Below are 14,864 nucleotides of genomic sequence, written 5' to 3' on the forward strand. Positions count from 1 at the left end.
AGGCGAAATAACATACCTAACACACTAGTAATAGGTGACTCAATAGTCAGGCACACTGACGCCCCACTCACTAGGCTGGACAAGGAGAAGGTTACTGTTAGCTGCCTGTCGGGAGCCAGAATCTGCCACATAACACAAGCACTCAGGTCACTCCAGGACAAGTACAAATATGACTCTGTCATTGTTCATGTTGGTGTGAACGACCTGAGCCGTACCTCCCTGGACTACATGAAAAGAGACATGGAAGAGCTCTCTGATCATGTAGCCCAGGCAGGTATGACCCTGACCCTGAGTAGCATCCTGCCCTCACCAAGAATGATACCTCAGTATAAAGAAAAAATGATAAATTTCAACAATTGGCTAAGCTTCTGGTGTCATTCAAGGGGGATCCAGTGTCTGTCAGCCTGGGATAACATGCTTGACAAGCCGCGTTGCTTCACAAGAGATGGTTTGCACCTGTCACCCCTTGGCTTTTGAATACTGGCCAAGGCTCTTGCTGTCCTCATAGTGCCTTTTTTAGGCAAGGCTCACAATTCAAACCCACCTCTGTAAACAGCACAAGTAAAAAACTGAGGGTTATGCTACTCAACGCCAGGAGTTTAAATCTCAAAATGCATGCACTCGAAGTACTCCTAAGTATGGAGAACGTCGACATCTGTGCAGTAACTGAAACCTGGTTCAAGGCTCCAGAGAGCACTCCAGCACTACTGGGCTACAACTCATGCCACACATTTCGGCCACAGAACACGGACCGAAACACAAAAGGAGGGGGTGTATCCATATTCATCAAGGATACCCGCACCTCCAGGTTAGTGGCTCAGCATGATACCTCTGAGATCATCCATGTGCAACTAACATCGGGTAAATCTGCAATGCAAATTGTGGCCTACTACAGATCACCCTCCATGACCCAGGATCACCACTCCGCCTTTCTGGAGACACTGGAAAACATGAAGGTCCTACCGAACACCCTGATCTTGGGAGATTTCAATTACCCTACCATTAACTGGGAAAACTACTTGAGTACAAACTCCCAGGCTCAGCGCTTCCTGGAATTTATCAACTCAAATGCCCTGGATCAGCTGGTAAACTCCCCTACCAGAGGCCACAACATATTGGACCTGGTCATCACCAACATGGGCGACAGGTGCTCTGTACCAGAGGTCAACCCGTCACTGGTTAGATCAGACCATAAACTAATCACCCTGGATGTCCACACCCCACCACCACCCCCAACCAAGGAAACCACAGTGAAAAACTTTTCTAAAGCAAACTTCACCTTACTTAAGTCAGAGGTGGTACGTTTCACAGCCCCCACGCTAAAGGATAACACTGCCCAAGATGCAGAATCCTTTACAATTGCACTCTATGAGCACCTACAAGGATGCATGGATTGTGCCATCCCTAGCAAAACCAAGACTCATTCCTCTAAGAGAAGGAAACCAGTCTGGTGGACCCCTGCCATAAACAGGTTATACAACAAAAGGAGGAAACTAGTTCAGAAAAAAAGCAAATCCCAAGAAGGAAAGACATCCCTGATCAGTATCAGTAAGAAACTAAGGTCCCTTATAAAATCATCCAAGGCTAACTTTGAAAGAAAAATAGCCAAGGACACGAAAGATAACCACAAAGCCTTCTTTAGCTATGTCAAGAATCTAAGTGGCAACTCACAGATATGCTCTGAGATAGTGCAAAATAGCACAAAATATACTGAACATACTGATATTGCCAACATACTGGCAGATAGATTCAGTGCAAACTTCACCTCCCTCTCACCTTCAAAAGGGCCCACAACAATACCGGAAAAGTCTAGTGTCCTAGAAATCACAGAAGCACAGGTGAAAACAGCCCTTTCAAAAGCCAAAAACACAGCATCAGTGGGGCCAGATGGTGTCCCAGGCTGTGTCTTGCACGAACTACAGAACAAACTAACCCCCCACCAAAACACGCTGTTCAACCTCAGCCTCTCCACAGGCTACATGCCCATAGAATGGTGCACAGCAATGGTTATTCCGCTCCACAAAGGAGGAGCCACAACTGACCCTGGTAACTATCACCCCATAAGCCTGACTAGCCTGGTCTGCAAGGCTATGGAGCGCATCATCATGGAACTCATTAACAAAGACATTGAGAACCTCCAAACACTTGACCCGAGCAAGTTCGGCTTTGTTAAGGGCAGATCATGCCTACTAAACCTGGTTGACTTCTTCGAGACAGTTACCAAGGCCATAGATGAGGGAAAGGTGGTTTACACAGCCTACCTTGATCTTGCCAAGGTGTTCAACACCATTCCTCACTCGGATATTATAGAAAAAAACTCACCAGCCTGAACATAAACCTCTACGTCATAAGATGGGTTGCCAACTGGCTTACAGACAGAACTCACACGGTAAGAATAGCGGGCTCCAGGTCTGACTGTAAACCAGTCACAAGTGGTGTCCTGCAAGGCTCAGTTATGGGACCCCTATTGTTTGGCATATATTTCTCAGAAGTACAGGCAAACACAGGAGGACTATGGCTAACCAAGTTCACCGATGACTGCAAACTGGGAGCCATAATTGACTCTCCGGCTGACATGGACATCCTCCAAAAAGGCCTTACTGAGACAGACACCTGGTGTCAAAGTCATGGCCTCAAGCTAAATGCCAAAAAATGCATAGTCATCCTGTTTGGGAAAAACAAAACACCCACGAATTACCACATAGGTGTCAGCCCTCTTAATACGGAAGAGGTAATAAGAGATCTGGAGACCCAGGTAGACAGTAATCTCTCTTTTGACAATCATATTGCCAAAGTAGTTAGGAAATCCTTCTATGTGGCCCATCTAATTACTAAGGGGTTTGCATCTAGAAATAAAGAGGTTATAGTGCCCCTCTACTCGTCACTCATTAGACCCATCATAGACTACAATGCCCCATTTGGGATGTACCTCACAAGACACTTCCAACAGCTTGAAAGACCACAAAAGCACCTCACCAAGAGGATTACTGGCCTCAAACATATGTCCTATGCAGCCCAACTGAAAAAAACTCTGGCTGTACTCAGTGGCACATTGCTTACTCAGAGGTGATCTCTGCCTGACTTAAAACGCCATGTCCAACTCAGAATTGCTGGACATGCTCCACCTAAAGAAATCCAAGTCACTGTGAGCCATGCACTCTAGTGAGCTAAACCTCACCACAACAATAAATAGAACATGCTGGAGGGATAGATTCCTGTCACAGAGACTCCTCATGCTTTGGAACAAAATTCCTAACTATATTAGGCAGAGCCCCTCACTAACACTCTTCAAGAGAAGCCTTGACGAGTGGATGGGTAACAGAAGGTACACCCCTGGGATCACTTCATTGGCTCTGTTTGACAGAGGCTCAGTTAATTAATCAATGGGGCGGCGAAAGCCGACACACTCTGGCTAGGCTTATAAATGCCCTCGGGCAGATAGCCTAGTACCTACCTATGAACCTATGAGCCTATTTACTCATTCAGCAGGATTCAATAAACTCTGTGTAGGCTTCACAAGAAGGCTACATGGAGTTTACATGTTTGCTCAGTGAGCACAATGCTAATTACATACTCATGCTGTACACCACATTTAAACATAAATAAGTGTGATTTCATGGCAGGCAAAAGTGTTGGTGGCCAGGATACTGTGTAGTGCAACATGGATAGTGAACCTGTTTCCTCTTACAGCAATCTATGTTAGCAGATTGCGTGGAATGCCACAGTGATTACCATGGGTTATCATATAGTAATGTATATGTTTCAAACACAATACAGGACAGTGTATACAGTACAAAGTGGTGTGAAGACCCTTTCAAGTCATTCTGTACAAAAGATGGGTAAATGATCTGCAAGGGTACATAGACTTCCATTTAAAATGAACAGTCAGAGGAAGTGTTTGTATTGCGTAGGGACACACAGATGAATTGTAGGAATGAATACAGGGAAAGACGACAAGTGAAACATTGTAATGTACAGCAGATGAGGGTGTGTAAATGGAAGATAGTTGTAGGAGAAACACTAATCACATATCAACATGATACAGTACGGACTTCATAGAAAAAATGTATATTATGTGACTGTCAGACAAGGAGAAGGTATGCCCTTGTGAGATAAGCATCCTGAAATGAACATTGTTGAGGAAATCTATATGGGATGAAATATACAATTGGGGCTGTGTGCGTATTGTGCAGCTGGGCAAACTGATATGCCTGAATATGAGTGTAGTGTCACCAGAGGTCTCCAAATAGTGGAACACAGTTACAGGCCCATGAACAGCAGTAAAAGAAGCACACACAATAATGGACAATATCAGAATAAAACCACTAGTAATACTATGTCTCTGATACAACATATGTGATTCTGAGTGATCATAGATGGTTCTGCATGATCACAATTGTTCAACTGTTATGACATGTCAGTACTCTATGAGGGTAATCATGCATACTGTCCTAACACTGTACCATCTGCTGGAAGTGTTAGGAGGGACACTGCTATACCTGTATGTGATATTATGATCAATACAGGTTAGCTGACTGGTGTGCATGGCAGATATATATGGCACAATCCACATTATCATGACTGTAACCCATTGCCATCAGTATTGTCAAATAACTATGTATGTAGTGTGTACATCACTGGAACAGTTATCACACATGCATCTGGTGTAACACCTTGATGGGTGTTCCACACCATCAGACAGTAATGTTTATGCAACAAAAAGAATACCTGGGTATGGCCAATACGATGCGTGGCAGCTCAATGTGGCAAAGGTGTTACACTTCAGTTACACATCACTGCAAGATGTGTAGTGATGTATATGAAGAAGAGTACATTGTACTATGTTTCTGATACAACATATGTGATTCTGAGTGATCATAGATGGTTCTGCATGATCACACTTGTTCAACTGTTATGACATGTCAGTACTGTATGAGGGTAATCATGCACATTGTCCTAATACTGTACCATCTGCTGGAAGTGTTAGGAGGGACACTGCTATACCTGTATGTGACATTATGATCAATACAGGTTAGCTGACTGGTGTGCATGGCAGATATATATGGCACAATCCACATTATCATGACTGTAACCCATTGCCATCAGTATTGTCAAATAACTATGTATGTAGTGTGTACATCACTGTAACAGTTATCACACATGCATCTGGTGTAACACCTTGATGGGTATTCCACACCATCAGGCAGTAATGTTTATGCAACAAAAATAATACCGGGGTATGGCCAATAAGATGTGTGGCAGCTCAATGTGGCAAAGGTGTTACACTTCAGTTACACATCACTGCAAGATGTGTAGTGATGTATATGAAGAAGAGTACACTGTACTCAGTTATTTGTGTGATGAAGGCTGTGATCTATGGCAGTATTATGACCTCTGATGTGGATGTCCTGCACATACTCAGTAGTTGTGTTACATACAAGGATGTACTCACCACTGTGGCCACATGCTGGTGAACATCCCACATACCATCTACCCCAGGAGCCAGGTTACATGCCATTTGGTCTACTTATAGGGTGTGATGTCTACATTGTCCTTGGTCTGTGCATTTGTTTTCATAATGTAACAAATCCCCACATGTTTTTCTTCATCTCACATGTTGTAATGGCCACATGCTGGTGAATGTTCCACATACCATCTACCCCAGGAGCCAGGTTATATGCCAGTTAGTCTACTTATAGGGTGTGATGTCTACATTATCCTTGGTCTGTGCATTTGTTTTCATAATGTAACAAATCTCCCCATGTTTTTCTTCATCTCATGTGTTGTAATGGCTGCAGCAGCAATCTTTGGTGTGTGTTGATACTGTCTATATTGTACTAATATCACAGTTGGAGTCAATGATTGCTTACAATCTGTAGCCCTCCAGACAACTGTTCAAACACAGGATGTGTATGTCAGTCTTGATGTCTGTGACTTAAATATTGAACAGGAAAGGGCCTTGCAGACATCCCTGATGTATGGACCTAATCACTGGACCAGAGATATACATCACTTGACACATTTCAACATATTTAGATGCCATGTATGTGATCCAGTGGTCTACCCAATTGGTGATATAGGTATTTATGGTCACATCTGACAGTGTTGAGTGAATACCTCAGTGTGGATTTGCATCAAATGCCTTGGGCTGGTCAAGTTCCACAGGATGACAGTGTTCTCATCATGCATGCCCTCAATGACCTCTGTCAGGACATCTAACTGATATAAAAGACATGGATTTACCATTAAAAACTCACACATGTTTATTGCACACAGTGAGGATATTACTAGTGTCCATATAGAAAAGGTCCATGATTTCTCACTAAGAAAATACAGGCCCTACAAACCATGCCATGACATATGTGGATAGACTGAAAGTCTTTTCACTGCAATCTGTATCGTACAGGATAAGGTGACTTGTGCCTGGCCACGTGGGAATACTGCACATCTGCAAATCAGCTATAGCTGATGACATCAACAGTGCCTGGTGAGGAGAAAATGTTAATAGCAGTGTCCCACATGCTGGTGTAAAATGCTCTCTCTAATGTCAAGCAAGTACACACACACACACACACACACACACACACACACACACACACACACACACACACACACACACACACACACCAGTTAACTGCAATGAGATTAGAACTCCTACCTAGCTAAGGACACAGACTAGAGAACTTAGTACTTTATGCAAGAGCCACAGCACAAGTCTGACACTTACAAGGCTGCAGGACAACTTATAGTGGATGATATCAGCAGTGGATGTTGGAATGAAGATGATGGGAGGCCAGCATGAAAAGGATGTGTTGGCATGTGCAAGTGTCAAAAAATTGGCACTCCATGGAACTGGAGTGGTAACTGCAGGATAAACACTTATGCTTTTCTGACTGCAGTGAGAACAGAACTCCTAGCTATCTAAGTACACAGACTGGAGAACACAATACTTTATGCAACTGCCATGGCACAAGTCTGACTTTTACAAGGCTGCAGGACAACTCATGATGGATGACATCAGCAGTGGAAATTGGAGAGAAGAAGTTGGGAGGCCTGCATGAAATTAATTTATAGGCATGTTTTACTGTCAAAATATTTCTAGTTATGCATGTTACCACATTGATCAGTGTGTAATGTGTATTATGTGGTGGTTGTGTTCCAGTGTGCAGGAATACTTTAAGAGGCAGCTTTACAAACTATATGCAAACAGGTGTCCACATTACTAGAAGTATTTAAAAATCTGAATTTGTATTGTCATTCTAAAGATGTGCATGGTATACCACACAACAATTTTTATTAATGTATGTAGTGTAGTTGATATATTTGTGAACAAGTACTGAGAGACCAGGGTTACAATGCATGGAGGGAGGTAACACATGGCTGCATTGTAAATATGTAACATATTCTTTGATAGGGCCTTCATTATTTTATGTTTCCACATGTAGTTTCATGGCAAGAAGACTAAATGGGCAGTAAACAGAATTAATACATGCTATTATTTACTTTGCATAGTGCACTGCTGAGCAGCGGGTTTGTGTGATGATTATCAAAGTGTTTGCGCATGTGAAATACACATTTCTACTGCCTTCTCTGTTTGCGCATAGTTAAGCAGTGCACAAACATGAGACTCATTGCTAAAATTATGAGCGTTACTATTGAGTGTATGAAACACACCTGAAGCTTAGCTGACTCTGTGGCAGTAAGTGTAAATACATTAATACATTCCTTTTTCTGCCCAGATGAGAAAAGTTATCATGTTCAAGTGTATGTCCTAACAGCTACAAACTATAATCACAGGTTGCTCAAAGTACTCCTTGCAATGTGCATATATTGCACATATGCTTGGTCCAATTATACAGATTACAGTTAACTGCATGGCCTTTATGCCACTTGTATACAGTTTAATTTATGCAATATTATTAAATAAATGCAGTATTGTACAGTTGTTACTCGTGGTATTTGAACCTACAACCTCTGACTACAAAGTTAGTTTGCGCTACATACTTATGCAAGCATGCTTGCTTTTTACAGTTAGAATATGCATGCTGGCTTTGCTACTACTGTGTAGAAAAAAACTATCTTTAACTTTTAAAGCTACAATAATAATTCTCTTGTGCTGCATACATACCACTTGCTTTCCTCAGTCTCTCCAAATGATCAGCATGAGCATGCTGATTCAATTCAATTTCCGGATTAGCTGTGAAAAGAAAAGAACAGAAGAGCATTATGCATACCAGTCCTACCTATATTTAGCTTTCTATGTATTATGAATCCTCTTTATTAACATACTTACACAACTGTGGGATGTCACTAGTCTGAAACTCATTCAACCACTGGTTGAGTCTATCCCTCTTGCACATTTCTAGGTTGTTTAAATTGTACCTACAGTATTCTCCAGTGTGTGAAATGCCAGTTTCACTGGATACAGCCTTGGCCATAATATTCCAAGCCTCAGACTTGCAATGGGAGCCAGAATAGTCCCCATTCAGAAGCCTTTGGCTGTGGTGCTTTACCAGGAGTCCAATATATATCCTGGACTCCTGAACACCCCACCTCTGTGTCTTAAAGTGGACACTCTCCCCTCTTTTTTTATTTATTAACCTATGAACCTATAAACCTATAATGCCAGACATGTCTAATCTGAAAAGTAGAGCAATGGCAACTAATGATTTTCTGCCAATTCTTGTTATCACATTTACTGTTAGTGTACAAACCTGTCAATGCCAACCATGTTTGCTCAATGGTAAGTGGAGACAGCAACACTAAGCAAGTTGGAAATACATTTTTGAAACTGGAATGTTAATCTGACACTTGACATTAGTTTGAGGGGTGTCGGCTGCTGTAACTGTTAGGTGATTTAATTTTGCAGATATGTACTGGTGGCATAAATTTTATGAGCTGACACATTTTTGGTTTGGCTTTATACACTGATAAAATTTATTTTTTACAGTATGGGATTCAAACCCATTCATAAGGGGCAAAACATTTTCTTCCACAGTGGTGATTTTCCATCTTTACCACCAAAGAAGTGCTTCTCAGACATAGTCATGAATAATTCATAAATACAGATGACAGTTTGAGTGTTAACCATGTATGTGTATGATCTGATAAGGCCCTTATATATAGATTTGGTTTGTGTATGTGTCTTATTTAATTGTTAAGGCCATCCAAGTCCAGATAGCAGAATTATACCTACAGAAATATAGTAGACAGTATACCCTCAGTCATACATCTGAAAACACAATAAAGATATAGTATCCCTCATACATACAGTATAATTCATATCATCCCCACTTTCTAAAGTGTTATAAGTGAGATTGAATATAATGTGAAATGGAACAACAGTAAAATGTCTGGAATGTACTGTATTAGAACCCAAGGCCATATGTATGGCAGCCCTACACTTACACCTGTTGCCACAAGAATGTTGAAATAGCACTTGTATATTTTTGTGTTCATTACTATAAACTGGACTATCACAACAGTAAGAATATGTTGCATTTCTTGTATTAGACACCAGGACCATCTCTATTACAGCTGTAAACTTACACCTGTAGCCACAGAAATAGATAAATGATAGTTGCATAATTCCCTATTCATTCTTAAGTTCTGTGTGTTAACTGCCACACTATTCCACTTAGGGTGCTTGCGTGGTACCCAACAGAATTAATAGATTGATTAAATTGTTGACTGTATGCATCCTGTCTGCAGGTGTTCAATGGCTCCAGCTGTTAGGGAAGCTTGCTAACCTCTGCACAACATCACTTAGTGGCATTGCACGATGGAAAGCAAAAAGTGCAACAATGTGTCCTTTTTGACCTTTACACTGCCTACTGTCTGCAAGTGTTCTGTCTGCTTCCTGTGTGGGCTGCTAGTCCATGTTTGTACACTGCTAAGTGTCAAGCAAATGAGATAAACACAGATAACCTGACATTCATTGTATTTCTCCATTTCCCTTTGCTCTAAGCCACATACAAAGCAAACACTGGCATTTGTAAAAATTAAAAAAAGGAAAATTAATTGAAATGAAGAAAAACATATATGAAATAAACACTACAAAATTTCTTTTGGTACACATGAAATATTTTTACACAGGTCTGGATTTGAACACTCACACAATGAGCTTTTAAAACACATTAAGGGTGTCTTATTCCTCATTGCCACGTAAACAGCTTTGCAGCAGAGAGCTGAAATAATTGTGCATACCACCAACTGCACCATCCACAGTGCTAACAAAACATATGATAGTTGTTTGTACATGTATTAATTTCAGATGTAGTGCACTGAGTGATCACACAACCATTTATGACTATTGCTTGCAAAAGTTCACTTCTGTCTTATCTCTCTATGTGTTTGTTGCTCATTCTTGTCTTATGTGAGCAGTAATCTCAGATATGCAGTCTGTAAGGCATTCTGTATCACTGTCATTAAATTGTGTGAGGATATTAAATGGCAACAATACACAGTTGTCAACAAATGAAATGAGGTTAGACGTTACTGAACAGGAACTGTGAGATTTGTGCTGCGTACTTACATTTAAAACCTTGATGCAATTACTTCTACACTTGGTAAGTCTAACCTGCATGACACACCCACTAGAGGTATGGCAGTCTGAATTGCTGTTGTGTTTCCTTCTCCCTACCAGTAATCATTCACAGTTGCAATCCATTATCAATAAACACAGTGGGGAGTTACTGCACTATATTTGCATCTACTACACAGAGCCAAGTAATTAGGATTCAGTAATTCTAATATGTTCACACCTCATTTGCATCTTCACCATGCTCACAGTTCTGAACCTACACCATAGAAAGGAAACCGTGTATCTAGGGAACCTGAAGGTGAGGAGACTTGTTTATGTGGATAACACAGAAGTGATTATTATTTTGGGATATATCTGCACAGAAGACTATTGACCTTGATAAGGTATGCTTACATCTTTCAGCTATATACTGGATGTGCTAAAATGTCATTAAGAAAAGTTTGCTAATATATATATATATATATATATATATATATATATATATATATGTGTGTGTGTGTGTGTGTATATGACTGCATTAGGAAATGCTACTTTTATCTGTTTCTTATAAGGGTACTGATGGCATGGGCATATTTGTCAGGGCATTTCACTTTCTCAGATGCACAGCCTTATTAACTGTCATCACAGGTGGTAATGTTACACTATTCTATTGTTATTTCCATGAAATGCAAATATCCTGTATTGTCAATGGCACAGGGGTGTTATCCTTCTAGGATAGACCATATACACCTCTAGGGGAGTGCTGGCCACAGGTAGACATGACTGGCAATAGCTGAAAATGGAATATTCTGTGTTAAATCTGTACACATGTTTCAGGGACAGTTTATATGATAGCACTTTTAGCATTTCACTAATGGTTTGTTAAAAAAATGTGTCATTTGCCTGTTTTTTGGGGGTGGGATAGCAAAGTTGCATTTCTGTTTTGGCACAAACACGATTTTTGCTATTGTTACTCTCCTTGTTTTGGATCCAACCTTGCTTTGTGTGTGATTGTAATATGTTACAAACACACAATTCCTTTTTTTATATTTAAATATCTTGACTGTATTTATGTTTCTCCAGTGGGTAATAGTGGAATGAAACCTTTTATGTGTTATATTGAAACAGGAGTTTCACTATGTGATACGTATGTATATTATCCTTCTGTTGTGTTTTAGGTCACCTAGGAATAAGGCACCTAGGTGTCCTAATCCCTGAATACCCTCCTTCACTGACCCTGAGAATGAGTTCACTGTGGTAGCTTTTAGGTGACATGGTACCTTTTGACTTGAGAGGGCACATGGAGATATATCAGGCAGAATGCAAATTCAGCAAAGGATAGCTGCTGATGTGAATGCAGTAGGTAGTCACAGCAGGACATATGATCAGGTGCACCTTAGATCCACTGACATGATTTCATCTGCCCAGAGGAGATCATCTGCATTGGCCCATGAACAGATGGGTAGCACTGGGGGGGTCTGCTACAGAGCCACCACTAACAACAAATAAAGAGTTCCTGTCCACTGTCAGGGATCCAGACAGCTCACTGGAAAGTGCACAACACCATATGATTGATGCTGGTGCTAATCTTTCAGGGAGAACAAGTATGTCCCAGGAGGAGCTTCCAGGTAACTTTTTCTATCTCAAGTGTTAGATACTTCTTGTATAGTAAAATATTGACAACAATACTTAAGTTCTGTTTAACAATAAATGTGTTTGGGGAGAGGCAGTTGAAGATTGATGCAATTAACAACAACACATTATGATTGATTACACATGGGCTTAGGGTGGACTTGTCATCCAACTTCTAGTTAAAAATATCATTAATGGACATTTAAAGAGCAAAAAGTTTTAACCCTGTGTGTTACTATTAATTGTTATGATGGTATCCTTACCTTTTGCTTAACTTCTTCCAGGACTATCATCCATGGGAAAGATATTTGACTATAGCAGTGTAGCTATTAATTTCTTTCCTGTGTTTGTTGCTTGTTATCACAGGTGATCCTGACAGTGGAAGTGTAGGACTCTTACCACCTGATATCAGAGTATCGGCAGACTCTGATGATGATGGTGACCAAACAGAGGCACAGTTGGGGTGTGCAGAGGTTGAATCTGACACTGAGATTGACATTCAGTCATCCACTGTAATTCTATTGGCCACAGGCAGTAGGCCTTTGCCAACCCATTCCAATGAACCCTCAGATATTGGACAGGTGGAGGGTGAGACACTTGATCAGGGAAATGTGGTTACTGTGGCTTCAGTGCCTGTTGAATCTGGCCATAGCCAAAGTGTGGGTGAGGTGCCATGCAGGAGAGTTGTTAGGGGTGCTCAGAGGAGACCTGCTGTCCATCCTTCACCTTATCCAGGTGTGTCTTCCTGTGCCACTCTGTGTATGTTTAGGGCCATCATGGAGGCACAGGCATTTTCCAATAGGTCCTCCAGAGAAATGGTTATGGTTGTAGATGTGGCACAGGGTGACATGTGTAACTGCCTCCACCATGTTGTGGCTTCAATTGCTTGGAGGAATGACAAGTTGGAACAGGTGGTGTCTGTGAAGGAACATCTTCTGGGAGGGGGACAGTATCCTCATGTGCATAGGTCAGCCACATCATCTGCTGTTAGCTGACTTGGCCATGCATGATCATGCTCCCATAGTGACACTATTTCCACTCCTCCATCAGTGGTTGAAGTGCCCACTCCCAGAAGTGGCAGACCCTGAGGTCATGGTCCTGAGCTTCCTCATGTGGGGAGCTCATCCAACAGACATCAGTCATGTTGAGGTAGCAGCAGTGCATCTGACTGTGGGTATGGACATGCCAGTGCAACTCCTGGCAGAGCCCAGTTCTCATGGTCGGGTATGACAACAATGAACTGCCACCTCTACCATGCACTGTACTAAGATGTAGAGCTATCACAGAACTTGGCCATGTTCCCGCAGACACTTACACACCAATTTTACCTGGAGGACACATACAGACACACACACACAACCATTACATGGATCAGCCATGAAGCTTAAAGAGCATTTTGTTTCACTGGCCATTTGTTACTTTATCCTAATGTCTGCCTGCTTCTCTTTCTTACTCACACACACTCACCAACCTTTTGTGTCAGCCTAGGCTTCTTGTCCCCCCAACACACACACACACACACACACACACACACACACACACACACACACACACACACACACACACACACACACACAGACACACACACACACACACACACACTCAAAACACCCTGTGGAAATTATGGTAACTGTGTCAGATCCTTGTTTTCTATCTTTTGGATTCAGGGATACATGGGTGCACAGCTGACTCAGTGCTTAGTATATCTGCATTTGTGATGCTGTTTTCCTAATTGTACTTTTGTTATATTTTGGTCTTAGAAAGTTAGACAATTGACAGAATCAAACATTTTTTTGCATCAGTATTTTTAATAATTTTCAGAGGGTTGTGAAGTCTGAAACTGAAATGTATCTCATTACTTTCTAACTTCTTTCTTTAATACTTTTCCAGTACAAAAATATGATGCCAAACTGAGGACATTCTGTGACCATCAGTACTTTTGAGAGGCATGAATTTGTGAATCTTCGATGCCTGAGGCCTACTGCTTGATAGAGGACACAAGTAGTCACATAAGTCTCTGCTGTCACGTTAAAGTTGTTTCTGTTCAAATCACCCACCTTTTACTTGCTTACATTACCAAGTAACAACATACAAGGATATGCCATTCATTCGTATTATTACACAATACACTCCAGGTTCAGCATCTACCTTGTAAATCCAGCAGTTGCAACAGTTTTAGTTCAGGGCTGACTCAGACTGATGTTAACAGTACACAGCTATTACATGGATGTGAGCAGTGCCTGGCATCAATGTTACTATACGTATCTGCATAGGATGAAGATTTTAGCCCCTTAGGTGGTTAGTGAGTGTGCTATAAGTTGCCTGTTAGCCAATATGCGGGCATATGGAGCATATCTATGTCTGCCTGCGCCCACAGCAGCTGCTGGATCTCCCTCTGACTCCTCACCTGCATGCGGCTGTGGTTACCTTGCCATTGGTGATGGGATGTGTGCCCCTTCCCCTTGTTGATCCTGCTGAAGCTGCATTCTCAGGATGATGTTGTGTAGCATGGTACAGATGGTGAATATTTCATGTACGTGGATTGTACTGCAGAGCTCCCCCAGATGTATCTAGACACCGGAACCGTGACTTCAGCAGCCCAAACATGCTCTATGATATTTCTTGTTTGAGAGTGTGCCTCATTATGACACTTTTCAGGGTGTGTGTGTGCATTTCTGATGGGTGTCATCAGCCACAGCTCCAGTGCATA

Source organism: Protopterus annectens, chromosome 1.part2 (genome assembly GCF_019279795.1).
Source record: "Protopterus annectens isolate FY-2018-M chromosome 1.part2, PAN1.0, whole genome shotgun sequence".
Taxonomy (NCBI): Eukaryota; Metazoa; Chordata; order Ceratodontiformes; family Protopteridae; genus Protopterus; species Protopterus annectens.